This window comes from Podarcis cretensis, assembly GCF_951804945.1.
Source record: "Podarcis cretensis genome assembly, chromosome: 4".
NCBI classification, from domain to species: domain Eukaryota; kingdom Metazoa; phylum Chordata; class Lepidosauria; order Squamata; family Lacertidae; genus Podarcis; species Podarcis cretensis.
In genome coordinates this window covers 65,368,534-65,392,637 of record NC_137173.1, presented here as the reverse complement: position 1 = coordinate 65,392,637, position 24,104 = coordinate 65,368,534, and the positions used below count along the sequence as shown (strand labels likewise).

Below are 24,104 nucleotides of genomic sequence, written 5' to 3'. Positions count from 1 at the left end.
GGAAACGGCTCTAGAGGAGAATGAAAGATTACTTTTGTGACTTTCCGTCAACCCACTATAAAGCTAGCCTGATGAATAGAGTCAGAAATAGAGAGGAACAACATTTCACTACCATCTACCCTTCTGCGATAAGCCAGCCACACTGACATAGGTCAAAACCAAGGGTACTCGCCAAGATGCAAATGTAGATAAGATGTCGTTTATTACACAAGGATGGTGCCTATTGAAAAAACAACAATTACAACAGCAACACCTGATAGACTGATAAGAAGCATTTTTAGCAGGAAACTCTGAGCATTGCAATGGTTGCAGACAGAAATCTCTGAGGTCTTTCAAAATGAACTGGTGAAGCTGCATTCTTGCTGTTGAGGCTGATGGCAAACCTATTTAATTTTTAGGCAGGTGTCACAGTTGAATTAAATGGTGCTCTGCATACAATATATTGGTTTAAAACAGCCACACGTGAGAGTCAGACAATGAGGAGTATAGGTGCACTTCTTTAAAGTGGATGCAAACTAAACTGCTCCTATGGAGTCAGGTGAATCAAGCCACACAATACAAAATGTGCCGGATACGGCTAACATGTGGGCCAACATCCAAACAACAACAATAACAACAACAAGAGGTGTAGGGACTTGGAAACTCACCCACAAATACATACAATCATTTCTAGTCAATGTCTCTTGTATCCCATGCCATTTCCCACCAATATCCACTCTATATGACTTGCATCCAGACTAGGTTAGTTGAACTTGGGTCCCACATACATTAATGGGACATGTTAATTATCACTTAAGTTCCAGGCTAAGCTAAGTTACACAAGCATAGTCCTGTATATTCATAAAACAATCCAGTGCTTTTCAACCTTTCTGCTTTTAGATACTCCTTCTACTGCAGAGACTCATATTTGGTTAATTTTAAGCAAGGAAGTGGGGTAGAAATAATAAAACAAAAATTAAATGATCAAACATTTCAGGATGGAGTTTAGTTCAGGTCTTAGCATAGGTGGTGCATCAGTCCCACTTGCTGGGTCTTATCATTGCTCAGAGTGACCTAGACCATACCTTAAGCAACCTGTGCATTACAAGGGTTATTGAGGGAAGCCGCAGTAGGCTACTTCTTTTCCAGAAAATTTGTCAGCCATGACTGATCTTCTCATTGAGGAACCTCTTGATAAAGTCAGGGAGATGAGCTAATAGTAAATAAGCATTATGCCATTCTGACATACAACATATATTTCAATGCTATGTAGAGGAAGAGTATTTATTTTTCAGTGGGGCCTCTTTTGGTTTCAGTGAGGGAACTGTATTTCTCATAGGGCTGTAAATTAACTGCAGCACTTCAACTGCTTCTAGAGTGTCAACATTTGCCATTAATACAGGCTTGCTGCAGTATTAATACAGCAGAAGGTGGCAGCATGCTGCATTTACTGAAATGCTATTTAGAGAAAACAGACATCGCACATGCATCCATACACTTAAAACAGCACTAAACTTAACACCATGTGGATGCCCATAAGGCAAAATATATTCCACAGGGTGGGAAAGCTAGTTTAATTTGCATGTCCCTGTTTAAGCATCTAAGTTCTGGTAAATTCTATTTGCAGTTCCTAACAAAATAACATTTTGAATCAAGAAGTGGCGATTAAGGGCTTTATTAGACCACAATGGAGTGGACGTTTAAGAAGGACTTCTACAAATCCTCTACAAATATGAAAGCCACTCAGATATTACAGTTATATTCCACAAAACTGTGGAAATCAGTTCTTGCTTCTTCTTCTTTAATAGAACAGAACATTGGTCCTCAGAGTTTCATGAAAGTCAGAAAATTGTTGTAGTCTTCAAGTCATACACTCCAGTGATGAAGCGATATCCTCTTAAAACCTCAGCTATCTATGATTAGATGTTTCAATGACAGGAAAAGAACACCTAAAGCTAAAACAGTGAATGGTGTTGTAGTCCAATGCCAAGAAGAGAGCAAGGTTTTGTAATCAAATAGACTATTCCTTGGATTAAATTCTTCTTCTGACATTGGGCTGTATCCAGTCATGCCCTTCCACTAAAAGAAGATCTTTCAAACCAGTGAGTGGAGGTTTCCTAGAATGGGTGTTCAATTCAATGCATTTTTTGCTGATTCTTCTTCCTTCCATACCAACCCTGTGCTACTGGCCTACAAAGAGGTGGTAGAAAAGCAAGACTGAAATTCTAAACATATTTATCTGGGAGCAAGGCCCACTGAACCCAGCAGAATTTACTTTTGAATAGGCATGCTTAGGACAGTGCTGTAAATTTAGTATTAGTAAATTTAGTATTGTAAAAGTGATATAATTGCCCCCCTTTCTTCTACTTATCTCTTTAAAATTCTGTTAGCATCCAGGAAAAATATTCCTGTGATAAATGTAAACAACTCTGTTCCCTTCAGGCTATACCTCTGTTATTTTCTTGAAAGAGGATTTTATTTTTTATTTGCTGGAAGCCAGCAAACGGCACAGATTGACTGATAATGGGAAATTCTGTAATCCCAGCACTGATAATATTTGAATGCTTTGTGTTTAATAACTATAGTTTTAAAATTAGCATTATAAACTAATTTTGTCTGTAAAATGGATGAAGCATTTAAGAATAAACCTTGATCAATTTTAGAAACATATATGAGCTCTGTAATTTTTAGATTCATTTGGCTGAAATCCTATACCCAATTACCTGGGAGTAAGCCCCATTGGACCTAATAGGACTTACTTCAGAAGTGACACCTATAAGTTTGTACTGTTAATAAAGAATTCCCAAAATGCAATTCAGGAGCAGCAGGTTTGTGTTCACTGTTTACCAGTAGGTTATCAGATTGTTTTCAATAGGAGTTGAGTGCATAAGATTCCATTGGTGAAACTGTTTTGAAAAATGTTTTGGAAAAATTGCAGGAGGAGATTACAACAATTAAGAAACTGTTTGAAGCACATTATACTTTCCCTAAGGTAGCATGTGAGAGACTTTGCTCCCCAAAGAGTCTACTTGCACCAATGTATATCTACCATGAGGTTTGCCTAAGGTCACCCAAGCAAGTTTTTGTAATAAGTCCATCACTTTTGCTATTCCTCTGCATAGGCTACAAAGTTTTAAAAACCAATGGAAACTGTTAGCTTTTTCCAATAACTGGGAAGGCTTTTGAGCTGAATTGTTGCAGAACAATGTTTATCTTAGGACAAGCAGGTGGTTGATGGCATCTGAAGGAGAAAGCCATTTCTCACCTCCATAGAGCAGATCTCAGTGCCGATACTCCGCTGTTCCTAAAAATAAATATCTCCCTTTGGGAGAAAAGAGGATATCAGTCAAGATCAGCTGCACAAATCCAAGATTTGAATTCCCTCCTCTCTTTTGGTTTCAGAGTAAAACTGCTCTGGAGATTTTGCTGTAAATGGACCTTAGGCTTCTTATCAAAGAAAGCCAAACACCAGCTTTAAGTAACTCCTAGGAGCTTGGTTAACTAGTTTTACAACCGGGCCATGTTAAGGAGGAGAGGGTGGAGATGGGCAAAGGACCTGTCTCTTCTCAATGGAATCTCACAAAAGTCACCACTGTATCCACACACCTTGCTCTGGGCTGATACCTAGGGCTCCATCTTGTATTGCTCAAGGAACCAGATTTGGCCCAGGAACTTCTAGCTGATGATCCCTGCTGCAGGATGTAATTGTTATTATGCTGCCTCTAATCAAACACCTTTTAACTTCATAACATAATGTGCCAATAATTCAGATCTCCTTGATTAAGCAAGGCATCAGATAAGAGGTCTTTAAACACTGCATTTATTAACTCCCTGGATATGTTGAGATTTAAAACTGCAGTTCTTATTGAACAGTATAACCATTTCAGGGAGGAGAGTTTTTGTAGCACTAAATCTTTATGATAAATACAGTACCTAACAGACCTAATAATTGCAGACTGTACTAATTACCTTAAGGAGCTACACTCCAATAATGTACTGAGTAGACAACAAGTCTTCCAGCTTTAGGCCTCTGCTCATTAAGTCAAATTAGTATGATGAATGGAGAAGGTTATTTGGTTACGTCCACAGTTGACAGAGCTTGTTTATCACAAAGGGGGGTAGAGTTTAGCAGAAAAATAAAGAATAACTAAGAATTATGTTCCATTTTCAAGCAAAGCCAGCAAAACTATATACAGGGCATAATTTCACTTCCAGTTACAACTGGGATTTCCCAAGGGTCTTCCATCATAACAAATCATGAATTAGGATTTCTACTTGTCTATAAGAAAATGCCCTTGAAAGGGTGCTCTGTAAGGCGCCCACGTCTGAAGAGATTTAGAGTGAAGCTGAAACATATACTCATTCTGTGTAAAGACACCCTTGATATTAAAAGCCTTTGACTGTCTCTCTGGTGATTTGGTAGTACTTGTGGAACAGTGTTCAGAGAAAGTACTTGGAACATGTTGAGAACTCTTGAAGCACTGATTTTATTTACCATCACCTTAATTAAGAACACAGACTGAAAACATGATTGAGGACATCTCAATGAAATAAAACCCTTCTTCTTCTTCTTCTTCTTCTTCTTCTTCTTCTTCTTCTTCTTCTTCTTCTTCTTCTTCTTCACTTGCCCTACATGTTCTTCTCTTTTCATATTCCCAGTCCTCCATTACACCTACAGTCTGCTTTCTACAAAGAATTAGACCCTCCAGGGATGGACAAGGTAGATATTATTTTCACATACAGGCCTGAATCTGAAGAGTTTTCGAGTGGAACTGAAATAGAAGAATTCAGAAGAAAAGATGCTATTGTCCTGGCTCCCACCCAACACACACAGGTGGAAAGGCACTTACCTAGAAGCAAGCAGGATGCCTTTATTCAGGTAAGTTATGGTACAGGCTCAGCAGCTAACACAGCACTCAGGAGAAACAATTAAAGAGTGAAGTGCAGAACTGGATGCAAGTGCCAAAGAGGTCCCAATAAGTTTCCCTGCTCTTCCTGTCAAGGTTTTAAAGACAAAGTGTGATGTGCTCACTCATGAGACTCTCTTGCCTTGTAGGAATATTAATATTGCAAGCTCACAATCCATCGGGGCAGGTGGGCCTGCTCACATCTGTGAAGGAACAACATGGTTTTTGGCAACAAGTTTGCACTCTCCTGAGAGTTGAGAGTTGTTCGGAGACCCAAATTCCCTTCACAGAGCTACAATTCCCAAAGTGATTTAACATGTCGGGCTTCCCCATCCATGAGGCAAGTTGAGGTGACTGCCTCAGACAGCAGAATCTACAGGAGCAGCAGGTCCCAATGTAGATCTGTATGCCCCACCTCTTGTTCCTGATGTAGATCTTCACTCACCCCTTCTTACCTGGTGGGGAGGGTGCCATTTTGTGGTTTGCCTCGGGTGTCAAAATGTATTGGACTAGCCCTGTTAACAAGCAATCCACTCTTCCAAGAGAACTCTGGAAATTGAAGTTCTGCGAGGGGAACAGGGGCCAGCTCTCAGCAGTCCTAACCACAGTCCCCGGGTGCACTCCCCCCACACTCCTCTTCCTCCGCCAGTGGGTATCAGAACCAGAAGCTATGGGTTTTTCAAGTACTGATTTTAAATGGAGAAATAAGCAAGCCAATGTAATATTTTCAAGACTAGATTTACTCAGGAGCATCTGCTGTCATAGGTCAGAGATGTGTGGGCCCAGTGGCATAGCCATTCTGGTTCTCTCACCAGTGCATTCACAAAGCCTTGTTCTTGTCATTACCTCAACCCTGCCAGGAGGCTATTGTCATGATCCTCCTCACTGACCAAATCATTCCCATATTTATGGAATGGAGCACAATATTACTATTGTGTTATCTCCATTCACTATGGGACTTACAGTCCAATCCTATAAATGTTCACTCAAAGGCAAGGCATCGTCCCTGATTGGTGGGCAACAGTAGGATGTCCATCATAACCCCTTCTGTATTGTCTGGTTATTTGTTTAATTATCTTCTCTCCCCTCAGGCCAAGTACACATCAGATCCGGGTGCTATTCTGTCAGTGTAGCAACAGTACCTCTCCTATCCTGGCATGATGTGAGCATAGGATTACTCCGTTGCACAGAAAGGTGCATAGCCTTTTCCATATATCCACAGGCCTAACAGTTCACATTATTATGAGCATTGTTATAAGCTCATCTTTAAACAATGATTCCCCACCCCAGCGCAATGGGGAATTTGACTTCTAGCAAGAGGTTATCATCCCTTTACATCAAAAGAGAAAGGTAATTTATTCTTGTCAGTTGCCTTCAAGTAGCATGTCATTAAAATGATACCTTTATTGCACACATTCATTTACATGACATCTTAAGTCATATCCATCTGTCAGATGAAACAGATAAAAGAACTAGCTGTCCTTCAAAAGGTCCCTCTTTTTTTACTATTCATAAAGTTCTGTCAAAAATCTTTTTTATTATGAGGATGCCCAACCTAACAATGGAACAGCCACTCCCCAACCCCCAACAATTTCTTTTTTAACAGACTCTTGTCAAAAAATGAAAGCCTCATCTGAAGGGAAGGTCTGGACTAGGATTACCAGCCAAAGATGACCAGCATAGCGGCAGGCACAAGCACTCCCTTTAATGTACTCCCCAAGGATGGCTTCAGGTAGAATTTGTGTGTGTGATGCATTCCATAAGAGTCTGGAATCTCAGTAGCAAGCCATTTTATCATCAGAAGCTAGAAATAAAAGCAGCATGATTCTCAATGGCCAGAGAACTTGTTCATTTGTGAGATGCCTAACAAGTATAAATAGTTTTAAACTGCAATTATAATCCTAACTATGTGTGGACAAACATAGTGCAGTTTTGTGCGTCCCAATAAGTGGGCTGTGGGCACTTTGTGCAGTAGCGGCTGGTGTTGTGGGGTGAAGCCATGAACCCACTATCTCAATACTGGCATCACTACAGATTGGCTCCACTGGTGTGTTTAGATGGCCTTGCCGCCACCCCACCCTGTGCATGTAAATAAGCCTCTATCACATACCATATGCACCTGAGGTGCCTACTCTGCTCAATTATAGAGCTGCCCCTGGAGAACCAGCTCTTGTGCCCATAGATATTTCCTTACAAGTTCCTAGAAGTGCCCACAGCCCTCAATATTCCCATTAGTTCAGGAGATATGGGACTGGCCATCTGTTTCAAGAGATGGCTTCTGCTTGTGCCCTAGGAATTACTATTCTGGGCAAACAAGTAGTCCATTTGATTCAACATTTTGTCTATCAAGCATTGCCTTAGAAAAGGTTCCCACAAATGAGCCTTCTCATTAGATGTCCTCTTATGTTACAGCAGCCTAAGAGGCCAACAAAGCATATTTTAAAACAATACAGCCTCTTACAAGTTCTGCATGTGTCCTCTGGATATTGCAATGGTGCTGATTTGCCTGCAGCCATTCAGGAGAATGGTGGAAATTCCAGTAACCTAAGAGAATACACTATTACCGATATTATTTCCTGTAAGGGTTGATGATTCATTAGCTTCAAAAGTTCCTTAATCTCACAAATGGCTAAATAGCCTTAAGAACATGTCCCCATGCCAAGGATCAGCTTTATCAGGACAGCACAACTTCAACTTAATGCTTCATGTCTATCTTTACTGCAATCTTAAGCAGCTGCCAGCTTATTCTAGCCTTCTGTACAGTAAGAGCAGACTTCTATTTAGGCAAGAATTTATCAGCCCGGCAGAGAGCATTTGATTTACATTGCTCTAGAGGTAAGATGAGTATGGGTTGGAGGGAATGTTTGTCTCTATTAGTTTTCTTGCTTGGTATGATCAAGCAAAGTTGCAACCAACCTGCCTGCTTCCAGGCAGAAGCAAGGAGGATTTTGCTTTTTAAGAGAGGGGGAGCAAAGTTGGGGCATAGTCCAGCCAAAGTCAAGCACTTAAAAGTTCTATTAATTGGGAGAATTGAGCAGCCCCATTTCTCTACCTTTTAACGCAGAGTTGCTTGTCTACACAATTTCTCCTACAAGCCAGTCAGCTCTGCTCAGTTTTCTGCTGTAAACTGGAACTGAACCCTATGTGCTAAGGTTTAGTCTGCTGCAAAATGTTATGCATACGTCTGTGTGTGTGTGTGTGTGTGTGTGTGTGTGTGTGTATAAAACAGAATCCTAAGTATGGGGGGTCAGGAAATATCACAAAGAGAATCAGAAAGGGGGCAAAGTATGTTTGTTCCAAATATGATGTTATGGCTGTTAAAAAAGAAAAGACTGGTAAGATGGGAAAGTATGGGTGGCATCTTGGACTATTTACACCTTGTAAAAGGTAAAGGTAAAGGGACCCCTGACCATTAGGTCCAGTCGTGACTGACTCTGGGGTTGCGGCACTCATCTCGCTCTATGGGCCGAGGGAGCCAGCGTTTGTCCACAGACAGCTTCCGGGTAATTTACACCTTGTAATAACCTGTATAATGTCAAAAATAATTTAATTGACCTATGGAAACATTACATTGCTCACTTCGCAGTATGTTGATTGCAAATAATTGCGGTCTATCCTTTCCTTATCCTTTCCTTCTGTTTCCTGTGCTTTTCCATCCCCTTGTTTGTTTATATATGCCTTTATCTATTTCTGCCTTTTACTCAGATGTATTTATGTTCAGATTGAAACTGAATTAAAAAATTAGAGAAGAATAATGGGATGGATGTCAGCAACTCTGCCCCCTTTTCCCCTCCTGCCAACAATGTTGAACAATTTCCATGATACTTTGTTCAATATTATTTTATTTTCTGGAGCTATGTACTTTCCTTTGTCTCTACTAGAGAACACATGTAGCCATATAAGTATTTCACCCAGTGATTTTCATCCAGTGTGCCATGGCACCCTGGGATGCCTTGAATGATGATCAGGGGGGCCACGGGCAACACTGGCCTCTGTCCCTCTTTCCTTCCCTCGCTTCCTCTGATGACCTCTCATGTTTCTGCCTCTCCAAGGCATGCACAACTGTTTATTGCAGCAGCCCTGGCTATAAGCTGTGCAGGTGAATGGTGCCTCTGAGAAGCACCTCTCTTTGGGGTGGGGGTGGGCAGCTCAGATTCCAGCAGCAGCTGCCCAGAGGACTCCCCAGGAGAAGGGAGAGGAGGCTGAGGGAACACTGCACAAGGGAGGGTGTTTGAAAAATGGTGAGAGGCTGCCAGCTCTGCAGACAAGGGGTGACATAACTGGGCTCCTGAGCCACTGGGTTGCCGCAGAAAGAATGTAGCTGGTCAAGGGAGCTGTGGATTCAAAAAGGTTGAAAACCTCTGATTTAAACCACTGTTGCCCATCAGCAGTACTACCCCACTGCAGCAAACCTGCCTGCTCTAAGTATTCCTCATTCCATCTGTTCTTTACCCTATTGACATTGAAAAGACAATTATGCAAGAGCAGTGAATGTATAGAGGTGGCTTCTTTAATCATGTTGAAGGATCCTAAGTGGGAAGAAAAACAATTACTGTCCTTACGCAGTGCTGGATGGGCACTGAAAGTATTTGCTGTTGAAGCCTTGAACATATTCAGAGATATTTTAAGGTGTGGTATAGATTTCTGTTGTTGTTTTTATAAAAAAATGGACATTTTTGAATTACGTTGCTCAAAGTTAGTTTTGTCTCAATTTAAGCGGCTCTGCATAATCATAACAAATCTTATTGGAAGGCCTATATGTAGAAACACAAAAGGGACTGCGTTTAAGTCATCTTTATAAATGTCTTGCCTAAGCAGTGTTTATCATGCACTCCAACTTTATACAATGCTGATAAAATGACTTATGGCTGCTTTAAATCTGGTCAGGTTGGTCTGCACTTTGCAAGCTGCTGGTTCTGCAGAACACACGCTTGAAATTGTCTGGAACAGAGATATAAGTGGCACTTTTATGTACCATTGGCACAAGAAGGTGAAATATTTTTGCTTTACTAACCGCAACAGGGAATGTTTATCTGAGGGCCAAATTAAAATAAACACTGATCTAGATATAACTCTGGTTTCCTCAGGTCACTAACACCCCTTTACAAGAGGCAGTTGCAATCTGCCTCAGAAGACTTGGGAAAAAGAAAAAAGGAGTGGGGTTTCAAACCTTTCCCCCTTTACTGGCTTTCTGCATAAAATTGCCCCCAGCTGTTTTTCCTCCATGGGGAAAAAAAGATACAAATACCTAGTTTTGTGTTGTTTAAAAAATGGCGGCGGCGGGGGGGGGGGGAGAATGTGCACAGCTTTGACTGCATTTCAATATATATTCACAGGTAAGTCCCACTGAATTCCCTGTGGAACACCCTCCCATCAGATGTCAATGAGATAAAGAACTACACAACTTTTAGAAGACATCTGAGGGCAGCCTTGTATTGGGAAGTTTTTAATGTTTGACATTTTATTATGCTCTTATTATGTGTTGGAAGCTGCCAAGAGTGGCTGGGGCAACCCAGCTAGATGGGTGGGGTATAAATAATAAAATTATTATTACTATCATTATTATGGGTTACTGCTGCATAGATAGGCAGCAAATATATTGATAAGAAACCACACATCGACCATTGTACAAACCACCGGCAGAAAAAAGAGGCAATGAAGATGTTGCTAATTCCCGTTGGTTTTGTAAGGACGGCTTTGCTGTTGTTCCCAGTAAATGTAAGCAAATTTGTTGAATTTATTAAGCAGGGATGGACAGACCAGTCTATTTTTGCTCCATGTCAATTTCACAAACTATTTATTCAGATCTCCGTTCTGTCCTGTCTTCCCATTAATTGGTAGCATTTTTGAAGGAAAAACCCCTCAAAGTATGCATTTCTGAACATATTTTCCCCAAAAATGCATTTTTCTTTTCTCCACCTGCATGTTTGTGTTTGTCTCACAAAATTTGGGGAAGTGCTAAATCTAAAGAGATAACACAGTTCTGATCCATGTATTAGTCCTGGAGGTGCAGATTTAGTCAATTCACGTAAAATGGATAACCAAGTGAAATGCTCCTCCATCCCTAATAAAAAAAGGAGCAACACTTGATAGGCATCACATCAATTTAACCTCATGTAAAACACTGGGTAGTCACTGAATATGTCTGTTCCATAAGAAACATACAGCTTCCACACTAATTTATTCAGCCCATTTATAGACTGCTTTTAACCCACAGATCTCATAGTATACAATAAGGAAAATTCAGTCGCATAATCAAAATACAGTAATGCGCAATTTCAAGTGAATGACATTTTAAAAAATCCAAACACATAAGGAATTTTCAAAGGCAACCATCAAAATGTTATCTATTCCTAGAGTTAAAAAAGAAGTACCGTAATTTTTTACCCTTTCCTCATATGAAAGACTGTGGACTCTTCCTGATGAACTGTGCCTCATGCATTCATGTTTTATGTGGGTCCAGACAGTTTTTCCACTACCCTTGTGTAATCAGCCTGTGTTTTGCCATTCCTAGCAATTATCCCACACTCTCCACTACTGTAGAAAATTCTAGTTTTAACAAAATAATTTAACAGTACCAGAAAGTCCACAGATGTGGAATTTCTCATCACTATTCCCTATAAAAAAAGTTCCTTATGCCTGATTCTTTCTATCTGATTAATTACTTCCTCATTCCACCAATGCTAATCTGATTGGTCCCAAAATATAGAAGTGTGTGTTTGTGTGTTCAAGTCCTCTGGTTGCAAACACAGGAGGAATTTCCATTTCAGATCAGGCAAAAAATAAATAAATATCAATTTATTTATTTTAGCACAGAGAATGTACACCCAAAGGAAAAGTCACTCTGCATAAGCTCCTTTACTATCTCATGTTGGGAAGTGAGCACAACTTCTGGAAATGATTTAATAAGGAATTGCACTAGTGAGGTAACTTTGTTGCAATTCCAGATGCACCAAAAATGGAAAAGTAAAAATGAGACAGCATGAAGAGCCCTCTGCCTGAAAGGGTGTGATATATTACTTGGTGATGGTACCCCTGGCTTTACTCCTAAAGACAGAAAATGCCACTAATGTTATTTCTGACCCCTTTGCCCTCTGATCCAACTGAAGTACATGAAAACTGCCCACACTTCCTCTATTTTGAGTGGCATTTAAATACAATTTGCTACAAAAATGTGTATCACGATTAGGAAGCTACTTGATGTTAAGTCAAACCAATGATACATCTAGCTCTATGTCGTTTACATAGACAGGTAAGCACTGCTGAGATAGAAGCCTCCTCCAACCCTGTCTAGGGATACCAGGTATTAACATGAGGGCCTCTAGTATGCAAAGCGTGTGCTAGAGCACTGAACTACAACTCCTTCAGCCAGTTAAGCACGTTCAGGACACATCTATTTCAATAGGAGAGATTTAGATAGGTGCTTTGCTGCCTGATCCTAATGCAGTGCTAGGCATGCCTCATTGATTTCAATGGCCTAAAACATGCTTAGCTCGACAATGTGTTGGGTTGTAACTCTCCCACTGAAAGCATATTAATGGAACTTCAAAACAGCAATACATTTCTTAAAAGTGGCAATAATCTAAAACTACATGAGATGAGGCATTAGATGTACCAGTACTTTCAGAGAATCAATCTCTGGAGAACATGGGCTTTAATTGCTTAACTTGAGCTTTAATTTCTTTGCAAACCAGCAAATTTTTACAAAATGAGAATATTAAATCCTAATGGTGATCATTTTAATTGAACTGATAATTATAATTTCCTCCCCTTTGTAATCTGCTTAATTGGATTCCTAGTTAAGGAGCTGGGATATTGTGTGACTGTTATTGTAGAATAGGGTTTTCTTACCCCTGTATTTGCCATTGGTCATGCTGAACTGGCACGAACCCCATTATCTTTTCCATCTTGTGTAGTTTTTAAGCAATGATTGGAAGAAGGGTGTTTTTTTCGTTAAATGGGCCATAATGATCCATAGCTCTGGGTCCATGTAACTTGGCTAATTGTAAAGGCTAATTGCCCATTAACCTTTACAATATAGCACTGGCATTCTGCCATTTATTTTTTTTAGTAACTGGTCTCTCATAGTATACTAAAATGGAACTATCCAGGAAAGGAGTCATCTACAAAGGCTTATTGTAGTGATTAGCATGTCAGAGTAACACTGAATGGATCCAGATTCAAATCCCCTGCTCAGCCCAAAATGTATTCAAAATGACCCCGAAGTCTCTCTCTTGACTTCCTAGGTCATGCTGAAGCTGTTTCTGAGGCCATAGTTAATGCTTGTGTCACTCTACATTCTTTTCCTGGTTTCTTATCCACACAAAGGGTAGGGATTATTCTTGGGCAGCCGAAGAAACAGATCCTGCTGCAGAAATCATGATGGGTCTTTGATCTCCCTGGAACCCTCCACCTCTGCCTGCCAGTAGCATCACTGCTGTGCTTTCTTTAGTAAATACCTCTTTAGTTTGTTCCTGATGCTGCTAGTATTTTCATTTTTGCAATAGATTTCATTCCTCCCGCTCAGGTACCCATAAAAATGTCATAACCTGCAAGAGCTGACATCAGTTGGCACTAACACATCATTTTAAACATTGCACTGATGACACTACAGTGTTTTTCATGACAGCTTAGGCAATGAACATTTTTCAGCAGCTGTACACTGCCATGATTCAAATGTGAAATGAAAGTTGCACAATATGGTCTCCAGAAAGTAAAGTAACTCTTATCCAGTGTATGGTATGCACTCCACATTGCCCTCCCCTTAACTGATAGTCCTGTTTGGGAAATCTTTTTACACAAAGTCCTTGTAGTGCTGCTACAAGCTGGACCACAATGACTTCACCAATCATTGTTACAGTGTGACCCTTTTGCCTGTTCCTGTAAGTCATTGCCTTTATTATTTATTCATTCATTTCTGAAGCACTCTTTAACCCAAGGGTTCCTAGGGAGATATGCAATATTCAAGATAAAATACAACATATGAGCAAAAAGCATTAAATATCATAAAAACATTACCAATGACCACGTTTAAAAAAAGAAACCAATAGAACTCACCAGCAGCAGACCCACAGCTCTCAGCTTATCAGTCTCCAAAACCTGAAGAAAAAGGGACATCTTCAGTTTGTTTGTTTTTATTCATTTGCAAAAATTTGTGCTGGTTGTTGACCTGGCCATAGCCTTTCAAATTTTCCCCAATTCAGGAAAAATTCAGGAGTAATCAACATTAGGAGAAAAAAAATTCTCATAAGACCCAAAAACTCATAACACTGTTGTATGACTAATCAGTTTACTCAAACGATCTGCTCGTATATTCTGTGCGGCATGTTTTGCTGGACAAATGGCAAATATCTCCATCACTCTCTTTGACATACTATAAACAAAACATTTAAGAGATTTGCTTACAGGAAAAAACTCATAAAAGAACACATGCTTGTGTGTGAATATCAAAATAAACGAGGACCTTTTCTGGATTCAAGCTATTCATATGAATCATTTTTGATGGATAACAACTCTCGGTTATAAATTCAATTCGGCTCTGTAGTGAAGAAATATCAACTCTGCTTGATTATAGCGGCATGCACTTGTCCCCTTGCAACTACAATAACTAGTGGAAAGGGTGACATAGAATTCAAGAATTTATTACCAGCTTTGTATCCTAAATGGCTCTGTGGGCCTACTAAGAGCAGGGAGCTTACTGCTGATCTGAAATATAGATAACTGAAAAGTGTTTAGACTTGGTACACTTGCTCATGGATGAACCATAAAATGGATGGTGGTAGGGGGGTAGGGGTATTAAATCACTATGGATAAGACTCCCTAAAGTAGTAGATTTCCCAGATTTATTTTTACAGTGCAAATTGAAGGATACCACGCCTGATCCTTTTTCACCCCAATCAGCAGTATTTTTTGGGATCTTCTCACTGCAAAAACCTTTGGAATGTTAAAAATATTCATGTCCAATGAATTTGCATAGGTAGATGAAAGGTTGCTGGTGCTGCAACATTTGTGATCATATGTTCTAAACTAAGATGGAGTAACTATGAGTTTCTCATGAAAAAATGACTGGATTTGAATAGCTTTTTTCAAAAAATCACCATTTGAAAACAGAAATAGATAACATGCATTGGTTGCATAATTTGCTTTTTTAAAATGAAACATCTTTGGACCAGTTCTCACAGTGACATTTTGCTCTGTGAATGGACAGTCCCAATGATCCTGAGCAGAAGCGCCATTTTCTCAAGATAACTGAAGGGGTTAACACAACATCCTGACATCACACACGCGTAACGTTACGAGTAGACAGGCGCAGAGCAGTATGCCCTCTTAACATTGAGGGGGCCAGCCACCTCAAAAAATACATTGGGTGGTGGGGGGGTGAAACTGCCTCATCCTGCTTTAAAATTAGTACCAGCGTAGAACTACCATCTTCCCAGCCCTCATTTCCTGATCAGACCTTAGCCCGTTCCCCACCCCCAATTCTGCTGAGGGTCCAAAACTAGCCAACTTCTCCCTTTTCATGTCTTAATATGACAGACCCACATCCTGTCTCTATGTCCTATCTAAAACTGCAACCTTGAGTCATGCCCTGTCAGGTACCCAATTTCCCACTTCCCTTTACCTTTTTACCTGAGCATGCTATAGATATCAGCTCTGTGATGCTGGCCAGATATCAGTAATTTTGCTTATGCCCTCATCCCGGCAACTGATCCACAGTGTCTGCCTTTCAGAAAACTTTTCTATTTCTTCTCCTTCCCGTTCAGTTCAGTTAAATCCATCAGCAATTCTATTTAAATGTAAAACATTTCAAGCAACCTTATAATAGTAAGAAAACCTGAACCTTTCAGCTCATAATACTCTTCAGAAGTAGTACATTTAAAAGCCTTACATTCTTCAATGGTAACTGGCAATGACTAACAGCTTGGGCAAAACACATCAGCTGAGCAGCTCCACCCTCGCCACTCTGCCGGCTGCTACCGGCAACAGGTCCCTTATGTCTGCAGTAGATTTGTATATAAGTCCTCTGGGCTCAGTTGTGGACATTGTTAATATTGGATCAAAACTGAGATAGCATTTGTCTCGTTCATGTATGATAACAGTCATTTTCTTACTTTTTGCATAATGCATTTTGCTGATGCATTATGTAAAAGGAAACCTCTTGGGTGCCTCTTCGCCTTTACCACTTAAAGCCTTGAATCTGAGAAAATTCTGACCAAAAACAATTGGATAGTAAAACTGAGAATTGAAAGGGAGCTTCCAGATCTGGCTCTCCATTCCAGTCCGGCTTCCACGCTGGTCATGGGACTGAGATGGCTCTGGTTGCCCTAACAGATGATCTCCGCAGGCAGCTGGATCGAGGCAGGTCGGGGCTGCTGATTCTTCTAGATCTGTCAGCAGCCTTCGACATGGTCGATCACGAACTCCTGGACCACCGCCTTGCCAACGTGGGGATCCAGGGCACAGTCCTTCAATGGCTGCGCTTGTTTCTCTCTGGTCAGGACAGAGGGTGGCGCTTGGGGGGGAATTGTCATTGCGCCACTCCTTGGTGTGTGGTGTGTGGAGTACCTCAGGGTGCGATACTCTCCGCGATGCTTTTTAACATCTTTATGCGCCCCCTCACCCAGCTTGTCCGGAGCTTTGGGCTGGGTTGCTATCAGTATGCTGATGACACCCAACTCTATCTGTTGATGGATGGCCATCCTGACTCGGCCCCAGACACACTGACCAGATGTCTGGAAGCTGTGGCTGGATGGTTACGTGGGAACCGGTTGAAGTTAAATCCTTCGAAGACAGAGGTCCTGTGGCTGGGACGGGACGATATGGGATTGAGGGGGCAACTCCCATCTCTTGTGGGGGTGCAATTAGTGCCAGCACTGTCCGTTAAGAGTTTGGGTGTGATCTTCGATACCTCCCTCTCTATGGAGGCGCAAATTACAGCTATAACAAAGGCGGCATTTTTTCATCTCCGCCAAGCTAAGCAGTTGGCCCCTTATCTCTCTCGCCCTGACCTAGCCACTATGATCCACGCGACAGTCACCTCCAGACTGGATTATTGTAACTCGCTCTACGTGGGGCTGCCCTTGAGACTGACCCAGAAACTCCAGCGGGTGCAGAATGCCGCGGCGAGACTCCTTATGGGGTCTTCACTGTGAGATCACATTCATCCGGTGCTATACCAGCTGCACTGGCTCCCGGTGGAGTACAGGATCAGGTTTAAGGTGCTGGTTTTAACCTTTAAAGCCCTATCGCCTCTCCTGGTATGCCCCACAGAGAAACCTACGGTCTGCAAATAAAAACATTCTGAAGGTCCCAGGCCACAGAGAGGTTAGGCTGGCCTCAACTAGAGCCAGGGCTTTTTCGGCTGCGGCTCCAATCTGGTGGAACGCTCTGTCACAAGAGACTAGGGCCCTGCAGGACTTGACATCTTTCTGCAGGGCCTGCAAGACAGAGTTGTTCCACCAGGCCTTTGGTCAGGGCGCAGCCTGACTCCCTCCTCTAGCAACCTGCACAGAATTTTGCTTAATGGTTGCCATCAACTTGATTTTAATTAATTTTTATAATGAAATATTTTTAGAATGTTTGATTATTTGATTGTTTGATTGTTTGATTGTTTGATTGTTTTTAGCCGCCCTGAGCCCGGCTTCAGCTGGGGAGGGCGGGATATAAATAAAATTATTATTATTATTATTATTATTATTATTATTATTATTATTATTATTATATTGGAGCTTAAATCCCTGGCAGAATCTTATCAGCATCCAGGTCTGTCTCAGAACTAATTACGTACAATTAATACTTTCACTGTATATTTTTGGGCACCGGGATAATTTGTGGAAATAGTCCCATGCTGGGAATTCATAACATGGAGTGCAGTCCTTAGCTATAATTTTTTTAAAAAAATAATATTTATTAACAATTTAAACACTACAAAGAATAAAAACAATACAATACAACACAAAAACACTACACAACACCAACACATTTAAACTAACAAAACAAAACAAGAATTTTTTTTTAAAAACACATCAAATAGTTTCAGTATCATATCTTTCATTCACTTATTTCCGCGACCTCCTCACACCTCCCTTTTTGTATTCCACTTCTATTAACTGTTTCAGCAATTCCTTTCCATCTTTCTCTGTTTTCTATCCTATAATTATCTTAACACATTCTAACCTTATTTTTTCCTTTGATACTCTATTAATCTATTTATACTTGATTCCTTATAACGTTTCTACTAAAGCCATATAACTTCATTCCAACATTTTTCTAACATTCATTAATTTTGCAGTATTTCCGTAAATAATCTTTAAACTTTTTCCAGTCTTCTTCCACCGACTCTTCTCCCTGGTCTCGGATTCTGCCAGTCATTTCCGCCAGTTCCATATAGTCCACCAACTTCATCTGCCATTCTTCCCGGGTGGGTAAATCTTGTGTCTTCCAATACTTCGCGATGAGTATTCTTGCTGCTGTTGTTGCATACATGAAAAACGTTCTATGGCACCAATTGGCTGACCATGCCCAGGAGAAAGGCCTCTGGTTTCTTCAGGAAGGTATATTTGAATACCTTTTTCATTTCATTATAAATCATCTCCCAGAATGTCTTAATCCTTGGGCATGTCCACCAAAGGTGAAAGAATGTACCTTCAATCTCATTACATTTCCAACATTTATTATCGGGCAAATGGTATAATTTTCGAGTGTCTCTCTTACTTCATGCTTTGACATACCACAACAGATATCCTGTTTTGTCTTTGAAGGTGGCTTAAAATGTATTGCATAGATTCCATTTCAAATCTGAGAGTACTGTTGGATAGATAGAGGAGAAGGGTATATGTTATTAGGGACATATTAATGCATTGGTAACAGAGGCCTGGGCTTTGTGTTACAAGAAAAGCTTTGTTGCGGTTATGAGTGAGAAGATGCTCTCGAAAGACATTACAAACCAGCTCCTGAAAGGCTTGTGAAACAATACATAAAGCTGGCTTTAACTCACCTCTAGCTGCTACCCTAAAGATAGAAAGCTATCAAAATTTAAGTGGATGATATAATTCCACTTTCCACCCTGCCTTGAATTAATTCCCCCTGTTTAGCCTGGGATGCTGGCTGCAAACTTAACTTTTGCAAAAATCACAATAAAAGATGGGCGAGCTCCTCCTTATTCCCTGTGGAGAGGTAAGACCGCCTGTCAGTCATTGTGACATCTGCTGTGCTAATAGCAAGTACCTTCTCAGTTGATGCACTTGATACTGAGCAGCCCAGGAAGAAGACAGCTACAGCAGGATGCTTGAAAAAGTGCAAGACACAAAATCCCTCAAGCTGGCAGCACTGTTGATATTCTGTGCTGGCAGACGCAGAGGTTGCAGTGAGATAACCTTCTGTCATCTCTGTGGTTCTCAGCAATGATTTTAACTCTCCCAGTGAATAAAGAACACTGAGAACTCAATGTATTCTAGAAAGAGGGTACACAATATTTAGGGATGAAACAAATGCTGGTGCACATTTTGCAAATCTAAATGAGCCAATAGTCAAATGCAGCTTCCTGAACTTATTTTATCCCAGAATGTATAACTTGATGCTCCACTTCAATATTATCTACATCTGTTAGATGTAGACCTCCAGAGGTCACACATATTTTGATGCATAAATTTCTGATATATTAGTAACACCTATTAGGTCAGTTTCATTTGCACAATTTATCAACACACTCCCAACACCCTTATCTCTTGGTCACTAGGGAAAATATTAATGAATTGGACCATGAAGGACTTGTCTGGTTACTTCTTTCCAAAATAGCCATCAGAATTTATCTACAGATTTAAAAATTCCTAATTATCTAGTTTGTGTCTAAAGTCAGTCTCAAGCATTAGGAAGTCTCCACTGTTCTGTTTTTATTTCTGAACTTTGTTAAATATTTGGTGCATTAACCATGTTCAGTTTCTGGGTGTCAACCATGTTCGGTTCCTTTGCTTCCTTCACACCTTTCCCCCACTCTGCATTTATTATTTGCAGGTCCTAGGAGTGGGGAAAATATGACTCAGATTGCATTTAAAGGTGCATGTATTCAATTCTCGTTTTTGGAAACATCCTTCAAAGCCATCCTTCAGAATTTGCACATTTTTGAATTTTGCAATGCAGCTCTCCAGCCAACTAGTGTAAAGTGCATATAAACGCACATATTACTGAAAATAGCAGGCTAAAGTGTACTATATTAGGGAAAATGCCAGTATTTCCTTTACAACATTGGCAAAGGCTGAATTAGTCTTGCCTTTCAGCAAAATGTCTTCCATCTAGCCAGTCTTGAACATCTTATAAAATACAATTTTCCAATCTGCATATTATTTTAAGAAGTACTGTATCAAATGTCATAGCATATATACTTTGTGTATCAAAGTACCATAGATCTACACATTTTCCTTGCCCAGAAATCCAATTATCTAATATTTATAGGGGAGCTGAATTTTGCAGTGTCAACTAAACCTAAACATTTCTCTCTCCATCTATCACCTACCATTTTCAATATCTTTCCCATCTTTAGCAGGTTGCAATGGGATTGTAAACTTTCCCTACTGAGATCCATAGGCCCTTTGAATTTCTGTGAATTATATGCCATGATGTATAGCAGCCGATTGTGTTAGGCAAAGTGTGGAATACACTTTGATGCAGAAGCCTCAGGATAATTTTGACCATTAGCACTCTTGCCCCATGCACAAGATATAGCAATTCTCTACATGCAGGAGGTCCCTGGTGCAGTCTGTACCATTGACCAGGTAGGGGTGGGAAGGATTCCTCTCTGAAACCTTCAAAAGCCACTGCCAGACAGTGTTAACACAAGGCTGTGGCCTCCATATGCTTCCGGATTGTTACGTCCACCAGCCACAGCCAGTATGGCAAATGGTCAAGAATGATCAATAGCATCTAGAAAGCACCAGGTTGGGAATATACTGAGATTAAAGATGGGCCGGTGGTCTGACCTAATATAAAACAGCTTCCCATGTTCCATACATTCAAGTCTATATAAATTCAGCAACATGGATCCCATGCAAAGACCTTTCACTCCCAGGTTTAATTCCACTTTCTAGTTTTGTGATCCAACTTTTGGTAGTCAACTGCAGGATTTTTTTATCTCTCTGCATTATTCCAAATTCTCTTTCTCCGTGTGTGTGTGTGTGTGTGTGTGTGTGTGAGAGAGAGAGAGAGAGAGAGAGAATGAACATTACATTTTCTTCCTTTTTCTCCAGCCGTCCACAGCATGGCTGCCATCATATCACTCTGTCATCCCACCATCTAAGCTATGCTTCCCAAAGTGTTTCTGTGTCTGAATTTCACCCATAGCATAACTAAAATAACATTTACTTGCCAGTCTTTGCACAAATGTATGCTGCTTCTCTAGGATTACTGCATTTCTTGGCCCTGCAGTGTAAGGAGGTTTCTTTCTTTCTTTTTTTCAAAAATCACCTGAGGACAATATTTCAAATCCCTTCCAACAGCTGCTGCACTAATTTCAATGGGCAAACAGCCTCCCTCTCAAAATGTGATGAGTCATCCTTCCTCCTAAGGAAGCCATCCGAGCGAGGCAGAGAAATGTCTGGAGCTGCACCAGCATGGAGATGCACCTTTCCCCCAGAAAATATTTTTTCTATACAAAACTGTGAAATCATCCCAGTGATGGAAATAACCATGCTACCTTTGACTCAAATGCAAAAACAGAAAAGAATAAAGCATATTTCAAATGCAGCAGGACCTGCTTACAAACACATAGAAGTGGGATCAAACCTGACATACAAATAGTCAAGGATTCTCCCCATTCTTTGAGCATTTCTTCTGCATTTTATCTAGCACCTCGAGATATTTTTTAAAGATTCTGCTGGCCCTTAAAATTATTTCCTCTTCTCATATTTGCATTGCAAAATCTACAGCTCTTCCAGGAAAGATTGCAATATGGGCATTCCAGTATTCGCAATGCAGCATCAAAATACATCTATTACGGAATGAATAGTGTTTCAAATATAGAATTCACAGAGAATACCATTAAACTGGGATGTGTTTACTTTGTATAGTGCAATCTTATGCATGTTTACCCAGAAGTAAGTCCTGTTGTTCAATTGAGCTTACTCCCCAAGGAATAAGTATGTCTGGTGCAAGTAGTAAATGATTGCCATCTAATCATATGCACACACTGACCAAGGAGTAAGCTCCACTGAACTCGGTGGAACTTCTGAGGAGACATGCAGCAGATGGCCTGTCTGTAGTCTCAGTTAGTATGCATGCTTGACAAGTTATGGAAAGCCAATTTGTATTATAAAGGAAGAAATTAGTTTTGCAAATGCACCTGCAATTCTCAGTGTAATGTTGCTGGGAGAAAATTGGATTATATCTTTTTCTAGAAAACTCTGTAGAATTCCAGACATGGACACAAACAAACTGTCATAAAAGCAGTAGAAAGAAACTCCTTTCAAGTCCTGAGAACCACATTGGTAGACCACAAGGGAGGAGACTTCGCCACCCCCATGCTCCTGCATTCCAAGACTAGCTGTTGAGATCAATAGGCCAAGAAAAGGGAAGGAGTTGGCAGCATTGCTAGAACTATTAAGGTAGCGCCCACAAACCCTCTTCTGTTCATACCCCCATCATAAAATAATTTTGTAAGATAAAAGCCAGGAAGATCTCCCCACCCTCAATAAATAAAATCCTTTTCAGTAATTGAAATGGGCTGTGTCTTTTTTTTTTAATGATATTTATTACTTTTAAAACTTACAAAAAAAAGAAAAAGAAAGAAGAAACAAAAGTAGCAATACAATACAGACAATACATAACACAACCTTAACATCTAAACACCATAAACTATACAAAACAAAACAAAAACAATTTAACACACATCATACCTTTACCATAATCTATCTTTCATTCCCTTGTTTCATTGACCTCCTCTCACCTCCCTCCTTGTATTCCACTTCTATACGTTATCTCAGCAAATCCTTTATCTTAAAATATTTTTAAACTTATTCCCCATTAAATCTAATATACCTATTTACACTTAACCTCTTAAAACATTTCCACTAAGGCCAAAAAAAATTCCATTCCAAGATTTTTCTATCCCTCATTAAATTTTACAAAATTTCCCTATATAGACTTTAAATTTTCCAATCTTCTTCACCGTCTCCTCTTCCTGGTCTCGGCCTCTGCCAGTCCTTTCCGTCAATTCCATATAGTCCATCAACCTGGAGATCTTATGTCCGAGGCTCTTAACTCATCTCCACATCCCTTCTGCCAATCTTCTTCATATTCTTTAATTCTAGAGAGCAGATCTCGGGGAAGCTCCGACCCAACAGCACTTTTATTCCATCTCGACAGGTCAACCAGATTTCCATAGTTAAAACTAGAATCCATAAAATATTTCAAATCTTGTTTCAAGGTTCCTCCAAATCCAAAGGCCCCCAAAGCTCCAATCCCCTCCCGACCCAAATCCATGTCCCAAATGTCAATTGACCCCTGCATAAGGGGATCTCTCCAACATTCCCCCTCCAGTCCAGGCCAGGCTCCAATCCTCAAAATCTGACCTCTTCCAGTTTCAACCACAAAGAGCCCCGACCTGTAACCCTCAACCTGCCTCTGTGAGGTTAAGGCTCCCCCTTGTATTACTTTAAGTTCGACAACAGCAACTTTCTCCTTCTCCTTTTCAATGATTTGCCCTGTTGAAATAGATTCCTGTGCCAGATCCTGAGTTATTTCTGTGTTGGTATTCACTTTTAGTCCCGAAATGTCAATTTTGGTAGCCATAGCATCTATCTTCTTGTGAAGCTGCTTCAGCAAATGATCTATCCTGCAAAATGCAGACGCTATTATCTCATCTGCCGACATTTTAGTCCAAGGTCAGTCTCTAGTTCTCACAGTTCTTATCGTACAGCTGGATTCCTCAGCTCGACTCTTGTAACAGTTTCAGCTCAACTCTTGTAACAGTTTCAAAGACTCCCTCTAGGGGGGAGCAATCTCCACTTGTATCAATCCTTTCTGACACAATTCCAAAAGTAATATAGTTTCAGTTTTCAGTTACTTTTTCAATTGCTTTTTCTTCCTTTTAAAATGCAGAAGCGGACAGTGAAAGCAATATATTTCTCTTACTAACTGACTGTTTTTCGCTGTCAATGAACTCTTCCAAACGTCAGTCTGTTGGCAGCCCGTTCCCAGGAGTTCAGAGCAGTGATAATTTAGTTTTTA

General features: G+C 40.4%; 1 protein-coding gene across 4 annotated transcripts in view; it reads right to left on the bottom strand.

The window, feature by feature from the left end:
• The window catches only part of LOC307213990 (uncharacterized protein), a 269,322-nt gene that overhangs the window by 226,553 nt on the left and 18,665 nt on the right, over nucleotides 1-24,104 (bottom strand). For 2 of the 4 annotated variants that reach the window (XR_013837793.1, XR_013837794.1), the window contains exon 2: nucleotides 13,944-13,985. The exons of the other annotated variants lie outside the window; for them this stretch is intronic. The gene's annotated coding sequence lies outside the window, so the exon portion shown is untranslated. The remainder of the gene's footprint in view (nucleotides 1-13,943; nucleotides 13,986-24,104) is intronic. 4 annotated transcript variants of the gene reach the window in all.